Below are 15,362 nucleotides of genomic sequence, written 5' to 3' on the forward strand. Positions count from 1 at the left end.
ATTTTCTAATTGTTTTACATCTTTACTTTTTATGCATTGTTATATCCTTCTCTTCCCCCTTTCATTCAAGATTTTCATCTTCTTTTATGATCATTTCAAAATAGCTGAGAGTACTTAAAATAAACTACCATATTTTTTATATAAATTTTCTTTTCACCTATTCTTTTTTTAATCTGTTTACAACTTCTCTCTTTGCAAATATTATTTCGATTTTTTCTTTCATATTAATTATTATACACAAACATCTCTGATTGAGCTAAACCCTTAAATAAATAGTCAATTAAGTCGTATGTAATTATTTTGTCGCATAAATTAACGTTAACTTATCTTTGTCAGCTATAAATGCCGCAATGTTATGATATTAATAATGTCTATTTTTTTACAAAAGAGCCTGTATAAACCATTAATACGGTTATTATGTAGTTATATTTCACCTTTATTTTCCCATTTAATGATACGATCATTCGCTGCACCATGAAAATGATATGATTGCTATTAATTCTATAATAAACGTATAAAAACACTTTTTAATGATATTTTTCTGGTTATGGCTTTTTATGTGTAAATTTTGATGCTTTAACCATGCTTCAACTTTATTTGCATTCACAGCTCGTTTAAAGTCAGAGTGGATCTTTTTAGCCAATCACCTAGTTTTATGACATAAGATGTCGTTTCTGATCAGAATTGCAATAGTTCCGCCGTTCTATCAGTCAGAGATTATATCTTGGTTGTCTTCTTCAGAATTCGTAAAATTATCAATATTGAAAATTCTTTTTCTGCACATGTGATTGAGCTTTTCTTTTTATCGTAACGTAAAATTTTCTAATGAACATGGGATAATCTTCAATGGTTTAAATTTGCACAACTTACAATAAATCTTGTGTTGATTCACATAATGTATTTTTTGGCTTATAACTATGTTGTCATAGCCATCAATGCATATTATAGATTAACAAATGAAAAGCGCCAATTGTAACACTGTATAAATATAGTAACAGAGGAATATCCAGGGAACAAATAGATATATGTGACCGCAATAGTTAAATTTTCCGTAAAAAAATATAAAGGAAAAATTTATTCATAAGCATCCTATAAACTGCAAATTTAGATACCGTTTATGTCTTTGAACTTTTATTCGATAAATAGTAGCTTTATAATTTATTTCTATGTATAAAATGATAAAATACAATCAATTATATACACATATACTCTTTACAAATTCAATTGAAACCTAAATTGCTAAAATTAGATTCATTTGCAACAATCAATATCCATAATTTTTATCTATTTTGTAGTATTTTCGAAAATTATCATCAATTAGATTTATTAAACATTAGGCTACTCGAAACTCGTTAGAATATATTATTAGATTATGGTATTTTTTAATTAAGTAATTTAAACATAAAAATATGCATCTTTTTATTTATATTGGGTTTTTGTATAAATAAAAGGTTTGAAAAAACAACATTGTTATGATAAATTGATCATTCCATTTTTACTATGAAGTGTTGCTGTGAATTTCTAGGGAGTTTTCACAACTAGGTTATTATCCTTTAGATAATATAAATAATATTCTATTATTTCATGTTTTTTTATTATATTTAGTAAATTATGGCTAATTTTTATCATTTAAAGCATTTTTAGATATTTATGGGTTAATTTTCTTTTTAATGATTTTATCTACTTAGACGTGGTCAGCATGATTCTTAAAATATATGTGTTTCTTTTATGTAAAGTTTATCATGTAATGAATATTTTTGGTCTTTTCCGTTTCATATATAACATACCAAATCATAAAAAAATCATATTCGCTCCAAATTCAATCGAAATACATTTATAAAACGATTTTATCGCTCGTCATTTTTTTGTATAGTGCAGAGATAAATTTTTTAAAAATAAAATTAAGGTACGTTTTCATAAAAAAAAATTCATGTTTCTAAATTTCATAAATATGATGGTAAATTATTTTCAACTTAGTTTGCAGACAAATTTGGGCAAATTTTATTCGTTTTAATTTCTAAAAATTCGGCAACTTATTAACGCATTTAATTTGGTTTTATTTAAAAAATAGTATATTCTAGATTATTTTTTACATAAGTAGCTCATAATCGGATTTATTTTATGATTCAATATTATTTATTTGTATTATCAAACATATTTTTATATTTGATGTCATTGAGACATAAAATATGATGAATTTTGAAATCTTCTTATCTGATAAGATATGAAACCTTTGATTTATATTTATATTAGATGTGGTACAATCTAGAATAATGACCAAAACCAAATTTACCATTTTAGATAGATCTAAAAGCTCCTTTATCATCACAGCATTTGAAAATGACACTATTGGGGATATCATGGATCACTTTTTTCCGAATAATGAAAATTTCACATTGGAAATGCATTTTAATCATAAAGATAGAAGGCTCATTTCTCGAAAAGAGATTCTTAAAAACGTTTTAAAGGAAGGAATTCTTTTACATAGCCCCGTTGAATATCATCTAATCGATATAGATCATTATATTAACGTTTATGTGAATCGCTACACTAGAAAAGCCCTTAATACAGATCGATCACTCTATAAAATTTATTGTGGAGAAGACACAAAGATTGAAGATGTAGAGAAGCATCTTTCCCATTTGTTCAAAACCAAAGAAAATCTTTTCGGATTATATGGATATAATAGCGATCCTAAAAAGAATTTTGTATTCAAACTAAAGCCGAAAGAGTATGTTTTGTTTTTAAGAAGATGTTTTGAAAATCGAAACTTCTTTCAATACCAATTCAATGAATGTAAAGAGGCTCTAGTAAATTTAAAATCAGCTTTTGATGGAAAATTCTTCAGACTTGAATCCACTAATGAAAACTTAATGTTTAAAAAAACATCCCTATATTCCCTAAGAGATAATGTTCTCATAAAGATGAAAGAAAAAATGATTTATGATTGTTTTTACAATCTTGACAATGCGCAAATATCTATAGAAACAATAAAAAATCGGAATATATTGACCATTGAAACGCCTGAAAGGAAATGGATGTTGTGCAATAACTCGATGGAAACGACTCATAAGTTATACTGTGCTATAATTTCATCGAAAGGAAAAAATATAATGAGAGAAATTTGTGATGAAAGTATAAATGAAGTATATCTGGATTCTGAAAATTTCACTGTTTTTGAAAATAATGATTCAAACATCAAATCATATAATGAAAGAGATTTCTGCTCCTCTGAAACAACTGATATTTATTATAATAGTAAACGTTATCAATCTAACACAAATATACCCACCATAAAGAATAATTATAGCCCCAAAAAACCATTTAACGAGAACACTGAATCAGAATCATATTTTAAACCAGGTTTTATAGAAGAAAAATGCCCTAATAAGTGTGAATATGAACAAAATTCTTCAGAAACTAAACAGATATCTGATAGTGATAATAAATATGGTGAGAATAAAACGCATAATGATGAAACATCTTCATTTTCAGCTGGAAAAAAATCAAAGAAATTTTTGAGAGAACATAATATAAAAAATAAAAATAAAATTTTGCATAGTTGCGGTAAAAAAGTAGCGGAAGAAATATTTACGGCAAGGAAAACTAAAATACATAGTAAATCAACACAACAAGAAATTAATACAACTTGTAAATTAAAAGAAAATAAGAGTGAGAGTGATACTTGTAAATTCATACATGACTCTGAATCATCAGATGAATTTACAGTTGAGAGCTATTCTTCTGAAAAACAAACGGAGAGAAAAAGAGCCTTCTAAAAGAACCCATCGCAGCCCACCATTCACAAGATTAATCTACATTTTTTCACCATAAATATTTTGAGTTTATTAATTTTTTTATGTGAGATTTTTTATGATAAAATGACAGTGTATTACGGATCAAGTAAAATTTTTTCTATAAAAACCTTTATAATTATATGGTTATGAAAATATCATAAAAAATTAAGATAATATTTTAGCAAATATTAGACCTAATAATACATCATTATGGTATAGAACACAAAAAAATTGTTTTTTAAAAATATAATGAATGAATATTCTGCCATTCTTATGTAATTAAGAATTATAATCACATATACACCCACATTTTATTGCACAACCGTGCATTATCTTAATGATTTAGATTATTATCTTTTATTTGTTTTTAGATTATTTTTAATTTACTTTAATCTTAAATAAAAAAAATAATGTGTGGAAATATATATAACAAGAATAGTATGTATAAATAAAATAATGTAGAAGCATGAATTATTGCAGTTTTTCGGACAAAAAGATCGAAATATATAGTTTATTGTTTCAAGTCAGACGCATAACTTCCAAATTAAAAAAAATATACCGTGTTCTAAGTAATGATATTAATTAAATAATGTGTACTTTGGTCATACTGAGCATTCAATGAATATGGTTGAGCTTATATACGCTTAAGCCGATCAGCTTAATAAGACATATAATTTGCTTTTAAAAAAATTGTTTTTTTTACTATTTACATAGCTTCTATAACTTTCATGATGAAATATGTTCTTTTGCTAAAATTTAATAATGATTTTTTTTTATTTATAGATAACGATGTATTTTGTTTTGCTATTTATAAATCTTCTAAAACTTTCATGGTGAAATATGTTCTTTTTTTAAAGTTTACTAAATATTTTTTTTATTCGCATAGATTTGTTATTTAAATTAAAATGATACATAAATTAAAAATAAATTTATTAGCGTTTCTTTGCTCAATTAGATGCAATTTTTTTCTTTTATTATCACAATTTTCTTAATCATTGAATTTTTATATGATTTAATTCGTTTAAATCTTAAATTCAACATTTATTTTTATAAAAATATTCATTGTTTGAAGACATTTATGTTTTAAGTTACACAGTGAAAAATAACCCTTTATGCAGCTTCAAAATTTTCACCTATCCAATATTCAAAGTTTCCAATATACGAGGAATTCCTAAATAATCCTAGTATTGTTCTTAGTCTAAGAAAATAATTATGCGCAAAATGTAGATAAAAAATCATATTTATGATAAGATATAATATTATCTCGTTTCCGCATAATTAAATAAATATTGAACACAATTTTACCAAATAAAGAAGATCATATAAATTCTATTTATCATAAAGAGTTATAAAATTACTAACCTATGATCTTGTTTTTTGAATCTGTAGAATATACAATGAAATAAATTTATGATAATGACAAGTCTTTTGAAAGGTTTTTTAAATTACAGAATCAAAAATATTTTATTCTAGTAAAAAATCAGATAAAAACAATAAAATGATATCATACAAACAAAAAAATAAGTTTTAATCCAAGAAATATTAAAAGTTCTAAAATGTAATATATTGTATGTTTTAAAAAACAAAAAAAATATCGATATAATCTAGTCATAAAAATAATATGTTTTAAATTTTCGATTAAAGTGCCCAAGTCTAGAAATTCTAATTGTCGTCGAGAAAATTCGATTATTCACTCGATTTAGTCTTTGGATTGCACTTATAGTATTTTTCATATAAAAATATGCAGTATTTAAATATATTGGTGCAACGCATGCATAAAACCAAAATACGAGATATCTAAGACTTCGTCTAATATTTTTTCTAGCATTATGAGATAAATTGCATTAGCATATTTAAAATCTATTATTTTGCGGATGAATCACAATATTTTGGGATGTTATAAGATAAACATTAAAACCACTGGCTTTATTTATTTTTCACAATCAGAAAAATAAAAAATTTATTAAATTATTAGATTCAAAACTTTTATATGATAAAAAAACATCAAATGCAACATAACTTATTGGTTTAATCGGCTTTGGTTTTTTGTAAAGTGGATGAATTTATAATGGAAACAAATAAATACCAATGACGGTGGTAATGGATTTATTTGTAAATATCTAAGTATTAATTTTGATTTTGATTATATAATCATTTCTTAGATAAGATTTTGATTAGATTGGCAGTACAATTATCACCTCTTCAAACAAAAATTTATTTATTTTGACTTTGTATAGTTACTCACTATGTTATTAACCAATATTTATAATCATGTAATAGAAAGTCAACGTTAATATACAGCCGTAAATCCATTTCTTTTCTCTTGATTTGGAAATAGTATATCATTGATTTTTCACATATGATTTTAGTTGTATAAATAATATTTTTTTAGAAACAAATTTTCACATAAAAATAAAAGAAAAATTTTAAAGGTACATATGACATAAAAAACAACCGATAATAACCGATCAAAAACAAAGCGGAATGCAAATTTGACAACTAACAGAATGAGATAGGCAACATAATAAACGTACTTGTGTTTGTGGTCCTTAATTACGACATGTTTTTTTGATACCCCACTGCTTTGGCTCACATTATTATATTAAAAAAACAACATATTTAAAGCCATGAAATAAGTCTTAAATGTATAAATATATCTGAATTTCAATAATAAGCAAAGAAAAGATGTTTTATGATATAAAATTATTTTTATAATTTTTTCATTATACTTGTTGTATTTATTTATAATTAATATTTACATAAATATAAATTCAAATGAATTTCATACATGTCTAATGATTTTTATGTGCATATTTATATGTAAAATTACGTATATTTATGATTAGTTGGGATATATTCTTAGGGTTTTTATTATTTCTTGACATTTTATCCATATTAATATAAATGAAATGTTAACTCTCGAATTTATAACGTATCTATGATAAATTCATTCCATATAATTGCTTTCAACACTTTACACACTTTATATTTAAAACAAATGTTAGCATTTCAAGGATCACATTCTTATTGCTACTAAGAAAAAAAGTAAGGCGGGAAAATATTGATTTAAATTTATTGAATAATATTTTTGTATATTTGAAAAATTATTGATTTGAATCTTTTTCATAGAAAAACATTATTATATTAGAATTAGATAAACTAGAGCCAGGCATTATTCGTTATGTAACATAAAAAGAAATTTTAAAGCCTTATTCACTGTATTTTAGTGCTTAAATATTTTTATTTTATTGCAAACATGCAAGCAAATTAAAAGCATTCTAATATATTAATATAAAATCACTAAAAGGAGCAAATAATTTATATGCCATACTAATTGCGAAATGAACTCAGCATAATTTTTTTAAATATATAGTAGAAAATATACGTAATTTTTTTTCATTAAATAGTGCCATTTTACTTTGGATTGGTAGAAATTTATTGAATTCGAATTCAATTTATACCAAAAAATGTATCTTTAAAAATAAAATATGTGCATTAGTATTAAGTAGGCATTCAACTATGACAGCGATAGAAAGAAAACCCACATCTAAATTGTAATTAAGAATAAAGTTTTTATATTAAGATCACAAAATATAATTTAAACAAAATGAAATTTATTTTTATATGTGCCACTATAATTTATTAGCACAATCAAACAAAATAAAAGCCAGTTGATTGTTCAGAACAAATATTCGTAAATATTTAAATTATAAATAAAAAAGTTATATGTAAATATTGATTAAAATCACACATATATTTATTTGTACTTCAATTGCTACCATATTATGCCTATAAAAGCGTTTTTGTATTTATGTTTGCAAATATACTGTGTATCTCAAAAAAATTGTAGAAAAATATGTTTATGCTTCTCTTTGTCTGCTTTTCGTGAAAATTAGCCTTTAATTTTATAATTACTCAAATATTAGTTAATCTATTTAATAACACACTTTTTCAAAACCAAAATTACAAAACCGGACAAATGTATAACCACATAAAAGCCTGTTAATTTATTTTATAATTCTTATGACTATTTATTCAATTATTAAAATAACTACCACCTATGATTTAAATAAAAAAATACTTAATTCTTAAAATATTTATGCCTAATTAACCAAATTTATTGCCTCATCAATGCCTCGAATATAAGACTACTACGTCATAAATAAATGATTTTATTTTTATGTATATTTTGGTGTTTTATTATGTTTTTTTAAAATCTTAACTTGATTTGGATCCTGGGAACTCATCATATCTATACTTTTGGCTATATCCTCTTTTGATCTTATTCAATACAGTTTCACAAACATATTATTTATTATAAAGAATATTTACCCACATCTTATCTCCGACAATAATATCATCACGTTAATTAAACAACTCGGTTATGACATATTTAATTAACCAAATAAATAACCAGCCTATATTGCTCAAAAATTTACAAATAAATTTTTCGAATATAGAATTACCATTATTCAATATTAAAAAAACATTTGAGGCATATACCTAAACTATAGAATTGTTGTAAACCTCAGAACTAAATGGTCTCAAAGGAAAGAAAAGGCAAAAGAGAATTTAAGAGAAGAAGATATAGTTAAAAGTTTAAATATGATGTGACTACCGTGAAAAAAATACATTTTGCTGAAAACAATATCTAAAATTACAATATCACGAACACCCATACCGAAAATGTAACAAATATTTTTAATACACAATTATTCAATTTTAAAATTTATCATTGTTCAAATTATGGTATTTAATCACCAAAATAATAACAGAGCTAATTTATATTTATTCTTCTTTTACGTAAGGTATCAAAAAGATTCAGATTACGTCTACAGCTAATAAATTCAAAAAAAAATTGTATTGATTTTTTGAAATAATTATTAAACATTTTAGTTAATTATAGCTTTTTCTAAACAAAGGAACAAATTCAATCAATAACTTCCACAAAAAACATACGAAAAATATCATAAAAACCATAGATTTATGGATGGACTTGAAAATCGTGTCTTTAATAGGCATAAAATTGATATTAGAGACACATATCTCAAAATTTTGAAATAGGGTTTTTATCTGACTGACTTACTCAAGCAAATATATAATTATAAAATAAAATCCGAATTTGTTAACAGATTTAAAAGCAACATTTATGAAAATAAAAGTCTTTCGTATTTTTCGGTCTTTGTCGAGTATTACTTCTCTAGCCCTTTTTAAAATCATTCTTTCGATACGTTGTGCAAATAAATATATATTAAAATAATTGATTTATTAAACTCAAACAAATACAGATGTGTTCATATCAATCAAATCCATGTATGCTAAGGTGTGATTACAAAGCTCCAAAAGCATATGACCAACTAAGTTTTCAATAGCTCTTGTTTCACGGCCTCGTTTGACATCAAGTGTATTCATTTTCACTCTTTCATTTAAATATTGAATGTCGAAATCTTGAATAAAAGTAGCTATTTGATGATAAGTTCTTTCTATTTCTGCTGATATACTTTCATAATTTTTACAATCCTTAGTCAAGCAAAAATAACTTTGAAATAATTTTAGAGATTTTATCAAATGTATAATTGAACGTTTTGCCACATTCGTAAATTCTACACCCCTACCATCTTTTCTGCAATAAAATTTTTTATATGGAATTCCTGGGGCATATTTTGAAAATTGCATTCTTGTCATATATTTACGCGACATATCATTTCCAGTATAGCGGTAAACACTTTTATCGGAATTATTCGATAAAACTTCTGAGATATCATTCATGAAAATAATACGAATTAATCTGGAATGTATGTTTCTTTCATGCTTAATTACCATTTTGGTTTTTTTAGCGAGTTCACAATAGAATTTATATGTCTGAATATGAAATTTAAAATAATATTTGCCTTCTTTTAAGCTCAATTCCTTGTATATGTTAAGAAAGTTTTCATTCCATATTGAACTTGTCGAATCTATTAAAAAATTTCTGAAACTTTGTTTTAATTTAGAAAAATTAAGCAGATCAACAGAACTTCTTACCATCGTATTAAACACGATATCTAGTTTTAATATATTATCTATAATTAGCATACTTATCTCGATCTTAAAAAATTCTGACAAAGATACTTTATATAAATCTTTTTGTTTAAAAAAATTCCCATTATTTTCAAAACCACGAAATGAAATAAATTCTGGAATTAGTCTAGAAATAAACGGGGAAGTTTTGATTTTATCTAGAATAAGAATGAATTCATCGATATATTTCTTGTCGTATTGAAGAAAAGGCGATAAAAATTGAACGTTTTCATGTTCTATTCGCTTCGATATTACCGAATTGAATGAACTATAGTAATTATCTAAGTCGAATATTACATTTTCAAAAAAAAAATTTGTCGTTAGATTCAGAATTTCCATATTTTTAATCAGATCATCGTAAATTTCTGATAGAATGGAATTATCTATTTCTATTGTCGAAAGTTCTTCACAACTTACGAAAATAATTTGATTTTTGATCCGATTCTCGTCAATCAAATGTATCAATTCTTTTGAATCAAAGTACTCTAAATCTAAAAAATGATCTTCTTGACATTTTACGCCCAAAAGAAATGCATTTATATTTGCGTGTTCTAAGGCACTATTTTTTGTTTTTTGTACATAAGATCCAGAATCATCCAATATTCCATGGGTGTTTTTTTCATCGTTTTTAAACACCCTATTTTCAAACAAACCCAATTTTAATGTGTTTTCTTCCCTTGGTTCATGTAAAAAACACTCAAAGGTTCTTGGTATAATCTCTAAATCTTTAATATCGCCTTTAAAGCGTAGCATATTGTGACTATTTGTTGCTGCAGGCTCAACAAAATCCGATAAATTGCCATTTGTAATTGAAGAAATATTTATAGTGTCCGAACGATTCGGAGCAAATTCTGTTGTTTCCATTGAAGTAGATAATAAATACTCACCTATTTCCAAAAATTCATCAAATTCACTCATCTCAAGTGCCAAAGATTCGGATTTATCCCCACTAGAAACATCCTTTTGATTTAAAAGAGAAATGTTCTCATCGATGATGCAGCTTTCAGTGTTAAAGCCATGATTTATATCAATTTCCATAAACAACTCGTTTTGGATTTTTTCTGGCATTTTTATTTGAGAGCTTAGATTTGATTCTTCATTCATTATGGAAAAAAAATTATCAGAAATAGAACTAATGATGGGTATTGGTGGTAGCGATTTAGGATTAGTACTTCCATTACAGCTTAATATTGTATAAATTACAATATTTAAGATTTTCATATAAAACTATTCGTAAAGATTTTTTATATATTGAACAGCTGTAAAAGGAAACAAATCTAATTTTCTTCATCGCATAATTATAAAGTAAATTGAATTTCTAAATGAACCGTATATTATAAAAAAAGAAACCCTTTAATTTTTTTTGCGCTGATTATTATGATAAATAAGGTATATTATCAAAATGAGAAAGTTTAAGAATTATATATTTTACTTTAAATTAATATTAATTTAAATAGAAATCAAATAAACCAAAGAGAGATCAAAACAGAATAAACATGACCAATGTTTTCTAAAAACTTTATCCAATGATAAGAGCAACATTTAAAGATTTATTCAAAAAAATCATGTGCAATATATATTATAAGAGACCGTTCCTATTTGTGTATATTAATCTTTTAACTGAAAATTTACTTTCTAAGTCCTAATATATAATTATAATTATACTTATAATTAGCTATTTAGCTACATAAATGTTTGTCTAACCATGTTAATTATGTGAAAATTCACGTAAGTTTATATAACTACCATAATGATATAAGAAAAGTGGCATGTACATATAACGAAAAAATGCTGAGCATTGAAATTCTTTAAAGGTGCTCAGATTTATTTATAAGATATAATACTTCTTAAACAACAAAGTTATTTACCACGGAGAGAAGAACCATAATCTATTAATCGTTGTTTTTCTGATAATTGTGATTCTCGTTGTACAATTATCATGCCTAATAAAAGAAAAATATGCTAACTATAATTACAAAAATTATATGCATGTTAAAATTGCAGTATATCGTAAAAAAAAGACAAGTTTATTTTTCAATAATATGTTATTTAATATATTTAATCGCAAAAATAGATTAAATAATTGTTAATGGGCATAATATATGCTCAATTGTATTGAAATGAATAAATATGAAAATAAAGGTATCTTTTTAACTTTAATATCTGAAACATGTATATTTTCCCATGATCTTAATAATTTTAAAACATCTCAACAATCGTTTATAGTAAGCAATTTTTCTTGGATACATACATTTTGGTAAAATAATATTATTATTTAGATTAATAAAATCAGAAATTGTTAAAAAAATGTTCAAATTTTAGCCAATTTAATCCAAAGCCTTAATAAGATTTATACTTCAGTTATCCTTGTGATAAACCTAAGATATTCGGGAATTTATAATTTCTTTTATTGGTAACAAAATTCAGTTTTTTTTGTCCATTTAGCGGCACTTTTTATAAAAAGAAAATTACCGTTCATTTTAATGTTTCTTATGGTGAAAATATAAAATTATCCACAATTACAGTAAAATTATTTTTTAAATTGTTGTAATTATGACTTAAATTTATATTTAAAAATTCAAGTTATGATTTTTCACTATAAGACTTTTTCGTCGAATTTGGATTGATGAATTAAAGCTAAACTAAATTTAATTTTTGTGGCTTTTTTATAAACAATATACGAATATTCGTGCAATATTTTTTTCTATTTATATTTACTTGTTTACTATTATAGATTATTTTAACGTTTCTTAAATTCTTTGATTTTTTAGATCTTCCATAATTTAATTCATAGAAATCAAGCATAATTGAATAGTTTATTTTCATATTTTTTGACAACCAATTTTTTTGATTTTTTATGCAAGAATTATTGCACTTACCTTGATAGAACACAATATTCTAAAACAAATAGAAACAAAATTATTTTCAAAGCCATTAATTTTAAAATCTATATACTTTAGATTTAAAAAATTCGATTGTTTTATATCTAAATATTAATTTATTATATTTTTTATACTTGGGTTTACCATAGTCTTGATTATGGAAAAATACTTTTCACATTTAAATATAAAAAAATTTATTTTTGCTTTTGTACAGAAAAACAGATATAATTTAAAAGTCATATAAAAAGATAATAAATGCATAGATAATCTAAAAAAGATTTAAAACACCTTAAATATTTTTATTAAATGCATAGATGCAATTATTTTTCAAAAATTTGTTTGTAAAAACTGTGCTTTTATTTTTTTACTTTTCTATGAATCTATCGTGACAAACAATTTTCATTATTTAACGAATGTGAAATAGCATGCAAATATTCAAGTTTAGATGCAAAAACTATGCTTTAAAAGTAATAAGTTCGAAATTTCAGCATTCTTTTAGAGAGGTTGCATGTTATTTTCATTATTTATATGGATTTTTTTTGTAAATTAAAAAAAAAAGATAGATATGGGGCTGATTTTACATTTTATTTATGGTTAAGTTAATTTATTCATATCGATGTCACAAATCCTGACACTATTTTACCTACGAGCACATATATAAATCATATAATAAAATATTTTAGCCCAAGAAAGTTTCTATAACGTCTTATATTTATTTTTTTCCGGCATTCATTATCTATAAAACAAATTCAAACACTAGTTCACCTTTTTAACGCAATAAAAATATTTTTTTGAATCTTTCACTTCACTCGAAAACTATAATATTAGTGCAAAAAATCTTTTGCAAAGCCTAAATACCAATAAATAATTCTAATACTTCTTAAAATAGAAGCAAAGCTATAAAAACCAGATAATTTTGCTTTATAATAATTTTATAAAGTTTCTTGATTGATTACCTTATTTCTAGGTGTACGCTGCATATTTCAGACAAGATATATTTAAATTTATAATCGTATAATATTTATGACTCGTAAATACAGATAAAAATTATAATATGTATTTTAAATGTGATAATTGCATATAATTTTGGGTAGATAACTTTACCATTGATTTGATTAGTTATGTTTGATGAAAACAGGGATAATTATCTGTTTGCAAATGTATATTAATTGATCTAAATTAATTTGTATTCCATAAATATAATATTTTCCTGATACTAAGAATCATCCAGGTGAATTTAACAGAATGATGAATTCGGAAAATTTTAAAATGAAAATATTCAAGGCAAAAAAATAAACTCGCTAATTTAAAGAATTTAAATGGACAAATTGTATTTATTAGATGGAAAAAAAATATTTTTAGGAATGTTGTATGTATAAAAATATAAAGAAGTAAAAAAAATCTTGTATATTTAAAATATTTATTAGCCCACTATAGATCGTGTATTTTTTTCAAGATATTTAAAGATTTTTAACAAGTTGGACTTTTTTCGGTTGTAAAGACAAGAAATAGTATTAAATTAAGGCTATTTTTTAGATTAAATCGATCATAGTTATATTTTATATTAACCAAAAATATCAATGAATAATATTTGATCTTATTATTGGCATATATTTAAATCTTAAAATTTCGTGAAAATTAATAAACATCATTATTGAATGATAGATAAAGGTTTTTTCAGTGTTATAAATTTAGAAATATCCTTCCATTGACTAGTCCGATTATATGACAGGGACATATAATGTTCAATCAATAATATCAAAGTATAAACAATGTGATTAGTGGAATTATGAATACTGTATTTTATATTTTCAAATGATAAGAATTCCGTAAAAGTAGTTGTGGTTGCAACAGAATTTGCTTTAATGTAAAATAAAAATATATTTTTCACACAATTTTTGTTATTTATTTTAATTTTTATTACTAAATGATTTATTTTCATTTTTAAATTATTTAGAATATTGCCTTTTTGTGTCTCCAAGCGTTCTTTTTTTATTTCGATTTATTTACCATATATTTTTCTGAAAATAGAAAAATTGTTTGCACAATATTATTAAACGAGTAAAATAATTTTACTTGTTTAATGAATGTTTGCTCAATTCAAATTCGAATCTACAAAAAAATTCATACCCAAAGTATATAGATAGCAACGAATTATACTGAATAGTCATATATATTTACTAAATCTATGGATTAAAATATAAATAAAATCTTTAAATATAAAAATTTTAAGGATATATAATTGTATTGAGGACTAAAGCATCAAATAAATTTTGATTATTATGGAAAATATTTTATTTTATAACGTCAATATTTTTAGTTTTTACATTTACAAATAACCCAAAAAACAACGCCTATAGCAGGGTATATATAAAAAAAATGCATTACTATTTGAGCTACGTATAATTCACTATGATCTAAAATTATAATATTCACTGATCTCATCGTTATGTACCGAAGATATTATTAAGTTACAAAATTGATATTCAACCGCTTAACCACAATTTTACAACAAATACTATTAGACCGACCCATATAAAAATAAAAGCTTTATCACCTAAAATTTACTTAATTGACGTACTAAACTAACTGAATCGATTCAAAAGTGCGGTTTGAACTTAAA

Source organism: Rhyacophila brunnea, unplaced genomic scaffold, assembly GCF_057557595.1.
Source record: "Rhyacophila brunnea isolate RB1 unplaced genomic scaffold, BYU_Rbru_1.0 scaffold_57, whole genome shotgun sequence".
Lineage (NCBI taxonomy): Eukaryota > Metazoa > Arthropoda > Insecta > Trichoptera > Rhyacophilidae > Rhyacophila > Rhyacophila brunnea.